This window comes from Callospermophilus lateralis, unplaced genomic scaffold (assembly GCF_048772815.1).
Source record: "Callospermophilus lateralis isolate mCalLat2 unplaced genomic scaffold, mCalLat2.hap1 Scaffold_193, whole genome shotgun sequence".
Lineage (NCBI taxonomy): Eukaryota > Metazoa > Chordata > Mammalia > Rodentia > Sciuridae > Callospermophilus > Callospermophilus lateralis.
The window spans coordinates 1,094,240-1,106,521 of NW_027512944.1; the positions used below are offsets into that span (position 1 = coordinate 1,094,240).

The window sequence follows — 12,282 nt, forward strand, 5'->3', positions numbered from 1 at the left end:
AAAATAGCAATGAAAAACATGATGGACATATAATCATCAAATAAGATGGTGCGTGCATCAGCTGACAATGTCTATCATAATCACAAACTAGATGGCTCAATCAGTGGAAATTTATCATTTTACTCTTCTGGAAAACACAAGTCCAAACTTCCAGGGTTGTTTCCTTCTGAGCATTGTAAGGAGAGAAAATGTTCCAGCATGCTCCTTGGTGTGTAGGTTGACATTGTCTTCTTGTGTCTCTTTATATCATCTCCCAATGTCAATTTTTGTGTCTACAAGTTTTTCCTTCTTATAAGGACCCAAGACATATTGGAAAAGGTCCTACCTTAATGATCTTACTTTAAATTTATTATCTTCTTAAAGATCCTGTCTTCAAATAATATTTTATTCTAGAGGAGGAGCATGGGAGGATTAGATGAACTCTAGATAGGGCAAAGGGGTGGGAGGGGAAAGAAGGGGGTATGGGGGTAAAAAAGAAGATGGAATGAGATGGATATCATTACCCTAAGTAAATGTATGAAGACACTAATGGTGTGAATGTATTTTGAGATATGAAAAATAGTGCTCTATATGTGTAATATGAATTGTAATGCATTCTGCTATCATGTATAACAAATTAGAATAAAATAACTTAAAATAAAAAATTGTAAAAAAAATCAGATTGCATTCTAAGTTACTGGGAATTGGGATTTCAATATATAAATTACAGGGGAATACAGTCAGCTTATAACAGTTTGTCAAAGTGTTTTTGTGAACAGTAAACTATCAAAAACAAATTAGCATTCACAATACTACATATTCCACTGGGTAACTGCAAGGATCCAAAGGTATTGCTTATGAATACATGATTTCAAGGAAAAAATGTATTCTTAAGACACTTATGAATGTGAAAATACATTCATAGTTATGGATTAAGATTATTAAATGTTTTCAAAAGACATTGATCAGGTGCTCACTTTGGCAGCACATATACTAAAATTGGAATGATACAGAGAAGATTAGCATGACCCCTATGCAAGGATGACATGCAAATTCATGAAGCATTCCATAATTTTTAGCACAGGAATTAAAATCAAGAAACAATGAATGGGATGGATTCAAACTCAAAAGCTTCTTCTCAGCAAAAGAAATAATCAGTGAAGTGAATAGAGAGCCTACAGAGTGGGAACAAATTTCTAGAACATGCACATGAGACAGCGCACTAGTCTCTAGGTATTTAAAGAACTCAAAAATCTTAACACCAAAAAACAAACAAACAAACAAACAAAAAACTCAAATAAGTCAATCAATAAATGGACCAAGGAAATGAACATACACTTCTCAGAAGATGATATACAATCAATCAACAAATATATGAAAAAATGCTCAACATCTCTAGCAATTAGAGAAATGCAAATCAAAACTAATCTAAGATTTCATCTCACTCCTGTCGGAATGGCAGCTATTAAGAATACAAACAACAATAAGTGTTGGCAAGGATGTGAGGAGAAGGGCACACTCATACATTGCTGGTGGGACTGCAAATTGTTGCAGTCAATATGGAAAGCAGTATGGAGATTCCTCAGAAAATTTGGAATGGAACCACCATTTGACCCAGTTATTCCACCCCTTGTTTTATACCCAAAGGACTTAAACACAGTGTGCTACAGGGACACAGCCACATCAGTGTTTATGGCAGCACAATTCACAATAACTAAATTGTGGAACCAACCTAGATGCCCTTCAGTAGATTAATGGATAAAGAAAATGTGGTATATATATACACAATGGAATATTACTCAGCATTAAAAAAGAATATAATCATGACCTTTGCAGGTAAATGAATGGTGTTGGAGAAAATAATGCTAATTGAAAAAAAATCAAAAAATCAAATTCCAAATGTCTTCTCTGATACAAGGATCTGTAAACAAGTCAAGATGGCTCCTGGCATTTTGCCAGAGGGAGTGGTTTGTGAAGTAATGCCAGTGAGCTATTAAGTGTGGAGATTCCTTATTGGTTGACTGCTGTATCTAGTTTATGTTAATTAAGATAAGCTGTGTGTAATGTATATATACCCCTCCTGTCCTACAATAAATGGCTCCCACTCCAGCTGTATCAATCTACACAAGTTGCTCTTCATCCCCCCTGTTATTTTGCTGCAGCTGGACTGTGGCACTGAATCATAATGGTGATGGGTGGGGGGCAGAGCATGGGAGGAACAGAGGAACTTTAAATAGGGCAAAGGGGAGAGGAAGGAGAGGAAGGCATGGGAATAAGAAAGATGGTGGAATGAGACGAACATCATTAACTTAAATACATGTATGAAAACATGAATGGCATGACTTTACTTTGTGTACAACCAAAGACATAAGAAATTGTGCTCTATTTGTGTAATATGAATTGAATTTCATTCTGCTGTCACATATATCAAATTAAAATAAATAAAATTAAAAAGAGGAAAAAAAAGCCATTGATTAGGTAGTAAGAAACATTTATGGCTCTTGCCTAAATTTCAAAAAAAGAAATTGTATAATTAAAAGAGATAGCAAAAAGAAGACTCATATTTGAGTATAGGCTAAATATGTTTTATTTGAAATGTTTGAGAGCCTAAATATGTTAGATGGTTTTGGATTTTGGAATATTCACACAAACATTATGAGATGTCATAGAGGTGAGACCCGAGTTAAAATATGAAATTCATTTGTGTTTCACATGTCTTAAACACATAACCTGAAAATATTTTATACAACCTTTTTTAATGCACCTGCATTTTGACTACAACCTATTACATGAGGCCAAGTGTGGCATTTCCCACTTGTGACATCTTACTGGCAATCAAAGAGTTTCAGATTTGGGTAAATGTCAGATTTCAGGTTTTTTTTTTTTTTTAATTAGGCATGTGCAAACTGAAGTATATGGAGGACAGCTGGAGTGAAAGATACAGAAGACTAGAATTAGAAGACAGAACCTATGAAAAGATATGTCTAATGTGGAGAATACTATATTGTATTTTGTATATTGTACTATATTGTATTAGTACGTATAAAAATAATTTATTTTGTGTTATGTTGCCCCACTTTGTTCCTGAGCAAAATTAATGCCCCAAATCTTCATTTTGTTTTCAGTATGGTCAAATTTTGGAAAATTAGACTGATTAATCAGGATTTTCCAGGGAAACAGGCCAGTGAAATAGAAGAGACAGAGAAATAATAGAGAATGAAACTTCTTATAAGGAATTGACCCACATGGTTATGAAAGCAGAGAGGTTCCATGATCTGCCATCTACTACCTGGAGACACAGGAAAACTTTTTCATAGTTCTAAGGTTTGAGAACTAGGAAACTCATGGTGTAGACTCCAGTTTGAACCTAAACCTGAGAACCAGGAACACAGAGGGTAGGAGAAGACTGACATCCTAGCTAGAGCAGTTAAGAAAAGAGTGAATTTAATTTTCCTTGGCCTTTTTATTCAGTTTGGGCCCTCAAGGGATTAGATGGGGAGGACCATTTGTTTTCCTCAGTTCAATTCCTGTGATGAGCTCTGTCAGAAACACTATCACAGACCCATCTCCAAATAATACTCAACCACTTTTCTGGGTATTCCATGGTCTAATTAAGTTGAGGCAGAAGATTAATCATCATAGCTGGTGAAAGTGCTAAATAGTTCAACATTATTATGAAGATGTTCAGTGTTATAAGATAAAAAGTGAAGTTCCTAGCCATGGACCATGGAGATAAATTTAAAAATAAAATATCTGCTCATTTCTATTAAAATTGAGCTATCAGAGTTGTACACCATCTAAGAATTATACAATGTAACTTTTGAGTTATCACTTTCCCCCCAGATAGTTATCAGTGTCAAAAACAATTATAGTCAATTTTCTAAAGACTCTAAATTTTAGGTTTGGGTCTTAAAAATATGTATGATTGCCTCTTCATTTCACCAAATTTAGTTTTGCCTAATATTACTTTCAGCTCAAATTCCTTTCTTTCTATTTTCTTAACCCTCTAAAATAGACCCTTGTCCACTCAAACTATTTTTCTTATGTCTTAGCTTTTTCTATGCCTGTATTCTGTTTTAAAATAATTCATCTCTTTCATTGTGAAAAGCTGCATTCACTTTTAAATGTTTTTCAAGTAATTAATAGTACAGCAGGGCTCATGATTTGTTCATCAGCAACAAATCTGGTCAAGCAGATGTGCCTCATTGTATCCACAGAAAGGATTCTCCTGTTAGAAAATGACATCATAGCTCTAACATCAGCTTATTTGAAGATTTGACTCTGTTAATTTCTATTTCTGAAACATCATCCTCCCTCACTCTCTAGTCAGGAAGAAAGTAGGCAAAAGAGCTCCTGGTTAACCAATCACTTCTCATAAGCAAAAATGTTAAAATCACTTCAAATTATTCATTTCACATTCACATATATTGATAGAGAAACCATTCTCACCTGGAGTATTTCCACCACAAACACTTAGGAGAGGCTGGTGATAACTTTATCCTACCACCCCTTATGGGGCTGGTAAACAGAAAATCCTAACTCTGTCTCAAAATAACAAGGATTGTTTACAACAGATCATTGTCACTAAATCATTGAGATAAACCACAGAAACTATAGTTTCATTGCTACCTTTGCATGTCCAGATTGAAATTAATGAAAAGTAAATAGTTGAATAAAATCTAAGAGTGCATATTTATTGAGGATTCAACTCCACAGTCACACTGTTCATATGATCTGACTTTACACTTAACACTTCTGAGATATTGGAAAAATTATTCAATCTCTGCCTTCCTTCTTTCTAGTATAAATTGGGGCTTATAATTACACTTTCTTCAAAATATTGTTGTAAGTATTAATAAAAACTTTTAGAAGTAGCTGATCTCAGAAAGAGCATCATCTTAATTTGCCTTCTGAATTATTACTATGCTGTAACAGTGAGATTTTCTGCTTTAATGCATAATTATGAAGATATAAATATACTCAGTTAACATATTTTCATGGTACTTGCAAACTACTATTTATGTTTTTAAAATATTTTTGAGTTGCTATAATACTGAAGTATAGCAACAATTAAAACTAAGGGATTGACTGTGACATCATTAATTGATACATAACACTAGTGATGGCAATACTAATAGCAATAACAAAATTTAGAATAACAGTATAAAGTTCAATGAGAACAGACTTTAGAAAAACTGTAGATCATGAATGTTTGTAATGCATTTGTAGTGAACATAACACTATTTTGAACAAGTAGCTGGAAGAGGAAAAATGCTCACAGAAAATATAAAATATTGTATGTTACTAAATGAGTAGTTAATTCCAGTGTTTAGTATATTTTGGGCAAAACTCTCTTTACTTTGTTTAATCTTCATCTTCAAAGTTCTCTTTCTGGTAAACTGAGACAAAATAATTGAAAAAAAAAATTTTTTTTCTATATTGAATTAATATCATCCAAAAAGAGACAAAAGACACCAAAACTGTAGAACTACTGCTGAAAATTACACATCTTGTAGCAAAGACAGAATCACTATTTCTAAGAAGCTTATAAAACTGTGCAAAATGAATGACAAGTATGCTCAGAGTCAGGAGTATTTGTTATTGGCAAATTCCCTTTATCGAGTACTATGGTTGAATGTCTTCTTTCAACTTGGGTTGAAATTCAATTACCATTTTCATAATATTAAAAGGTGGGACCTTTAATAGGTGATTCAGTCTTCATGAATTTGCTATTACAAATGGATTAGTGCCATAATTGCTCTTGTGGATTTTTTTATTATATGAGTGGCTTCTGATGAAAGGACTAAATTCAGCACCCAACTTCTGTCTTGCTTATGCTCTCTTGTCATATGATGCTCTTTTGTGATTCAATAAGAAGGTCTTCACCAGATGTGATGAACCCTTGATCTTGAACTTCCTAGCCTTCAGAACAGTGAGCTAAATAAATACCTTTTCTTTATAAATTGTCCAGTCTGGTTTTCCATTATACCAGCAGAAAATCGACTCAGACATCAAATAAAAGAGTTGGGAACTGTAAAATACACATAGTATAACAGCAGAAGGGAACCATTGAGTAGATAGGATGGCAGATATTTATCTTCACAGTTGGATGAGTCCACTGACAAATGGAATATGAATTTCTCTTTGCAAAAGTGTATGAGAGAAAAATATGAAAGATAATTTGTTCTATATAAATGAGAAGTCATGATCTAAAACAGCTTTGCCATTTTATTTTGGTATTTAATTATTAATAATGATATTTTATTTCTGAATTCATGATGCTGACTGAGAAAAGTGCTTGAAATAATTTCTAATGATTTTTTCAGCCATCACTGGAAAAGGACCTGCCTCTAAGTGGATTTTCAAAATTGCCCTACATCTGAAAGACACTAGTAGAACTTTAAGCTTGATTTTAGTGTTAAAAAATTAGTAAAGATAGTGTATAAGAAATGGACTAACCTCTAGTTAAGCTAAAAATAGTATATATTTCAGCTTCTGTTGAGTTCAAAATGTTGCTTTCCTGTTCTGAAGTATATGTCCAGTGAAAAATTCTTATGCTGGTTTGTAAAACAGATAAAACGTAAACATCTTATTATGACATTGATATTGACATGAAATTCTATTTCTATGACATTACATCAAAATAACATGATTTAGTAATACATACATTATCTTAAAGTGCCTGAATCTATCATTTTGTGGTCAATATATTATGATTTTAATGTTGGCAATTATACATCAGAGTTTATTAGGAGATAAGCAAATAAATGGTTTGATAAATGACAATTTTCCCAATACATTGATTCTACTTCCCACTCTCTGGGAGAAAAATACTCTGACATACATGTATCCGTTATCTATTATAACTGTATAAGAGATTACAAATATATAGCCCCTTTAACTAACATTCATTTCTTATCTCCAAGATTCTGTGAATCAGAATTCTAGGCAATGCTTAGCTGCTATTTCTGCTTAGGGTTTCATAGGGTGGCAATCAAGTCCCCTGCCAATCTTTTTTTCTATAGGGAGGCTTTTTTGAGGGAGAATCTGATTCAGGTTATTAGAAGAATTTATTTTCTTGCAGCTATATGATTGAGGTCTCAGTTTTGTTTCCTTCCTTCCTTCCTTCCTTCTTTTCTTTCTTTCTTTCTTTCTTTCTTTCTTTCTTTCTTTCTTTCTTTCTTTCTTTCTTTCTTTCTTTCTTTTTTCTTTCGTGCAGGGGATTGAACTCAGGGGCACTCTACTATGTAGCCACATTCCCAGCCCTATTTTATATTTTATTCAGAGACAGGGTCTCACTGAGTTGTTTAGCACCTTGCTTTTGCTGAGGCTGGCTTTGAACTTGCAATCCTCCTGCCCTAACCTCCTGAGCCACAGGGATTACAGGTGTGTACCACCGTACCCAGCTGTGGTCTCAGTTTTCTTGCTTGCTGTCATTCAGGAACTGATCTCAGCTTTGGGGGCCCACAATCAGGTCTTTGGCATGTTCTCTCCTTCATAGGTAATCTCACAAATGGAGCTCACTGTTTAAAGGATATAAGGAGAATCTCTCTTTTAATTATCTTCAAATCTACTTATCATGGGCTTTAGTTATATTTTTAGTAATATTTTTAAAACCCCTCCCCTTATAATACAACAGAATATAATCATAAGTGATACCGTTACCATCTTTTTCATATGCTGTTAGATCTCAGATTCTGCCTTGACTCAAAGGGAGATTACACAAAAGTGTGGATAGTGAGGTGGGAGCTCTTAAAATTTAATCTACCCATACATCACTTGGTATTTGAAAGCCATACGTTTTAATATTTCAAAGTCATAAATTCAGGACATAGTATTATCATCTCGGTTTTTCTCCATAGTTTCAGGACCCACTTTCCTTCTCAATATCTTTGCTCTTTGGCAGAATTATTAATGGTGAACTGCTGCTATGTTTTGTTGTGACATAAAATTGTAAATTGGGATTTCTAACTCTAATATCAGAGAATATGAGCAATAATATGAGCAATAATCATGAGCAAGTTAGAATAAGGTACCACTAAAGTTTATCAACTTTCCAACCTAGCAAGGTTTAAAGATATCAAAAACATTGAAAAGTTTTAAAACAGAAAATGATAAACATATTTGAAAACACATGGAGAAAATAAACATCCATAAGTAGATAAGTGGCTTTTTCCCCAGGAAGTTGTGTTTATATTCTTAAAATTTTTTAAAAATTGGTATTATAATTGTTTTTTTTCAGATTTGATTATGACAAATCTATACTCACAGACTAATAGCCCATCTTTTATTTACTTTTTTATTGTCATTTGTCTACACATTTTCATGGACTATTTCTTGAGCATCATAAAATTTTCAATTTTAAAATCATTAAATTTATGTGCATAATTTAAGAAATAATACCGGTGAAACAAAGTCAATGACCCTGAATCAGATCTCACACATCACCGTTAATGAATGGAAAAAATATTGTACAGTGTGAATTAATTTGAGAAGTACAGTTTAAAAAATCTTTAGTAACATAGCAGGGAATATCTTTCTAAAATTCAATACACTGGTTCTATTTTAAAAAATTCTTTTATCATGAAATGTGTTTTATAATGATTTTTAGCTAGTGCCTTATAATTACACATGATAGTGGGATTCATGGTGATGTATTCACATATGTATTAATATAATTTGCTCAATTTTTATTCCCCAAGATTTGTCTTTCTCACCCCTCTTCCTTCCCTTTGGTCCCCTCCTCTCCTCTACTGGTTTCCCTTCTATTTTTTCTGAAATGTCCATTTCTGTGTTAACTTGACATTATAAAATAAGGTTTAGAAGAAAGCTTCAGCACATAACATAGTGTTGTTCATTTTCTCATCTAAATAGAAAGGACCATTTTAATATATTTGAAATTATTTTAGAATAGACTGAGATAAGATCTTTTAATTAAGCGTATTTAATTAAGTGTATTTTAATTAAGTATATTTGCCATATTTATCATAGGCTGCTAGAAAATCAGTGATTCATATAAGAAAAATATTGTTTCCTGGGAGAGTCAGGGAATCTTTTATACAAAATCTTAAAATGTGATTTGAAACCATGGTCTGAATTAATGGAAGGGAAAGGGGACAGTCCCTGAATTTCATTCAGATAATTCAGAAAATAGAAGGAAATGTTTTCCCTCTAAGTGGGGGTATCCAGAGCTCCCATTAGGAGTCACACATATGTGAAAATTCAATTCATTTTTTTGACCTTAAAACTTCACTATTGTCTTTGCAATAGAATATGACCAATGTTCAAGAGTATGGGGGGAGAGATTTACCTTAAGCAAAATTCTCTGTCTCAGCTGACTCATCTTTAAAATGAGGGTAAAATCTCACCAATTTTGTAGGTTTGTCATCAACTGCTTTGAATTAATGAACTTTGTTGTGATTCCCCAAAACCCCCTGAGGCTTCATGATCACTAGGTGAATTCACAAGTTTGAGAAAAGTTGCAGTGCTATTTATTACAGAGAAGTTATGGCAATTAACACTGAAGGGAAGAATACATGAGGAGTCCAGGAGAAGCTAGGCATAAGATTTCCCTCCCAGTGGTCACATAGTGATATGCACAATCTTCCAGCAATCAAAGGTGAGAGCATGTGCAAATTATTGTCAACCAGGGACGCTCACCCAGCTCTGGCTACCAAGGTTTCATCGGTGGTCCATCATGTTGGCATAAATTCCTCACCTCTGGGACCGAGCTCAGCTACTTAGACTCTAACCTCAAGAGCAAATCATAAATTCAGCATGAATCATGTGGTCAGGATAAATTTATCCGGTAAAATTATCACAGCCTGGCTCAAAAAATGAGGTTTATAGAAAACTCTTTATCAGAAAGGTGTTCAAAGTGTTCAGAAATCATCTCCCACAGTCACATCAATGTTTATAGCAGCACAATTCACGATATCTTAAACTATTAAAGCAACACGGATGCCTGTCCAGAGATGAATGGATTAAAAAATTATGATATATGTGTACAATAAAGTTCTACTCAGCTATTAAAAAGGATGACATTATGGCATTTTCCAGTAAATGGATGGTGAAGAGTATCATGTTAAGTGCAATTAGCCAGACTCATAAACTCAAAGATGGAATATTTTCTCTTATATGTGGAAACTAGAGTAAAATAAAGGAAAAGGGGAGGGAAGGGTGAGTTTACACAATGAACCAACCAAGTACAAATTAATAGATGGGTAAAAGGAAGTCTAGTAGAGTAGAGAAAGGAGAACGGGGGAGGGATTATAAGCTAAAATCAATTTCTATGATCATGTATGTGTATGTCAGGGAACCTTAACTGCACATATTTCCAGCTGTGTTGCTATTAAAAATTCTGTAAGGCACTTGTTGTAACAAGGGAAATATGATAGTCTAGATATATGTAGGTGTGGGTTAATGCACGCAGGTCATAGTTATAAAAATCAGTGGGAAAACTAATTCATTCTTGAGGTGAGAAAAAAAATCATTGGAAAAATAAATTAAGGTGAAATTCATTAGGAAGCATGGACCAGAATTCATATTTTCACTCATGCAATTTCTTTAGAAAAATGAGAAAGATATCTTTATTTTTATTGATTTATTTCTTTACATAGTTGTCAGCATTGTGTCCTCTCTCATTCAGTTGGCAATTCATTTATTCATTTAATAAATATGCATGGAATACCCAGTAAATAATAAGCATTTATTATTGAATACTTATTGAATGCTCATTTATTATTGAATGGAAATCAAGCTAGAAATCGAACTCAATGAATAACACAGGCAAATGACCTGTCCTCAAATAACTTACATTGTACTAATTGAAACAAGAATAAACAAAGAAGAAAAATCATTTTAGTTGGTGTTAAATTGTACTTAATATTTTTAAAAAATTAAATATTAAAGCACCATGTTTGGAGATTCATGATGGCGGGCTAGGAGGAGGCAGCATTCTGTGTTGCTCTGTAACCTGTGAGTCAAGTAGTGGGAATACTGATTCACTGGGAGTGATAGAAGACCCCCACAGCTGCTCCTGTACAGGAATCATGGACACCATGTGTCTCGAGGGGGTAAAATTTCGATGTATGCAGTTGAGGGGAGAAATAAAGAATGTCCATGTGCTTCTGTCCCATTCAATGCTTTATTCACTCAAATTACTCAATACAGTTTCACTCTATAGGTGCTTAATCAAGAAAATGAGAATCCTAATGCTAGGCACTGCAATAGACATAATCAATTCATAGCAAACAATTCTAGATGCATTCACAGCAAACAAATCTAGATTAATACTCCAAACTGCCAAACACACTTAATCATGACAGGCTAATGACAGACATTCCCTCTGCAGGCTAAGTTCAAAAAGCCTTAAGCCCTAGGCTTTATGTTCAGCAGATGCACACTCACTCAGACCATGGTGATCAGGTCCGGAACCAAGGCAGGCTTTTCCTGGTGTGGAGTGGATGACCAGTTGAGGAGGGGGTTGTAAGGAGGAGTTTCGGCTTTCACCAAGGTCCAGACTAGACAGTATAGTTTGAGAGCAATGAGGATCAACACAGAGGCTCAGGAAAATGAAAAGTGATAGGATGTTAGGTCCTCATCAGGCTCTCCAGTTCGAGTGCATCCTTGTTTTGGCTGGCTGAATCCCTGTTTATTTGCTCTATTATTTATACTAAATTTGAGGGCTTTTGACCACCCTTTCAATCCTTATCAGCTACCAGATTTCTCAGTGACATCTTTTACTCTGGGGTCAGAAACATCTGATCTGGTGGTCTCCACCTTGATCTTCTCACCGTTTCCTCTTATCAGGCGAGGACAGCCTGCCAGTGGCTTTACTCTGTTTATCAGGGTAAGAGGAAGTGACTTGTTTGTGGCCACACTGGAGGGCTCTTGGGTGTGCCTGGTGAGACTGCAGGTTTCAAACTGGAGTTTTTAAAATGGAGTTATTTAGGCTCAGGCCTAAGGCCACCCTCACACCATGCCCACACAGGGCTCCAGGCCTCAGTGTCTCAGCAGGACCTCCAACTACTTGCAGGGCTCCCAGGTGTCCCAGCAGGACCACAGGTATCAGTATTCAGGCAGAACTCTTGTTCGTCTACCTGCACAGGAATTGTGCATGCCAATACCATGCAGGACACCTGCCACTACCCATGTGCAGGAACTTTAGCTGCCAATCCCATGTGAACCCCCATCTACCAATGTGAACACATTGCCCAAAGCCATCACCCCCACAACCCCATTGACTTCCCATTGCTGAAAGCAGCCAACTTCATCTTGCACGAAGTAGTGGGAATACAGATT

The 12,282-nt window shown here is 34.8% G+C and overlaps 1 non-coding gene across 1 annotated transcript; it reads left to right on the top strand.

Annotated features, from left to right (window-relative positions):
* Positions 1 to 948: 948 nt before the first annotated feature.
* LOC143390034 (U6 spliceosomal RNA) lies at positions 949 to 1,055 on the top strand. Its single transcript, XR_013090199.1, has one exon. It is a non-coding gene; the product is annotated as a U6 spliceosomal RNA (small nuclear RNA).
* The last annotated feature ends 11,227 nt before the right edge of the window (positions 1,056 to 12,282 follow it).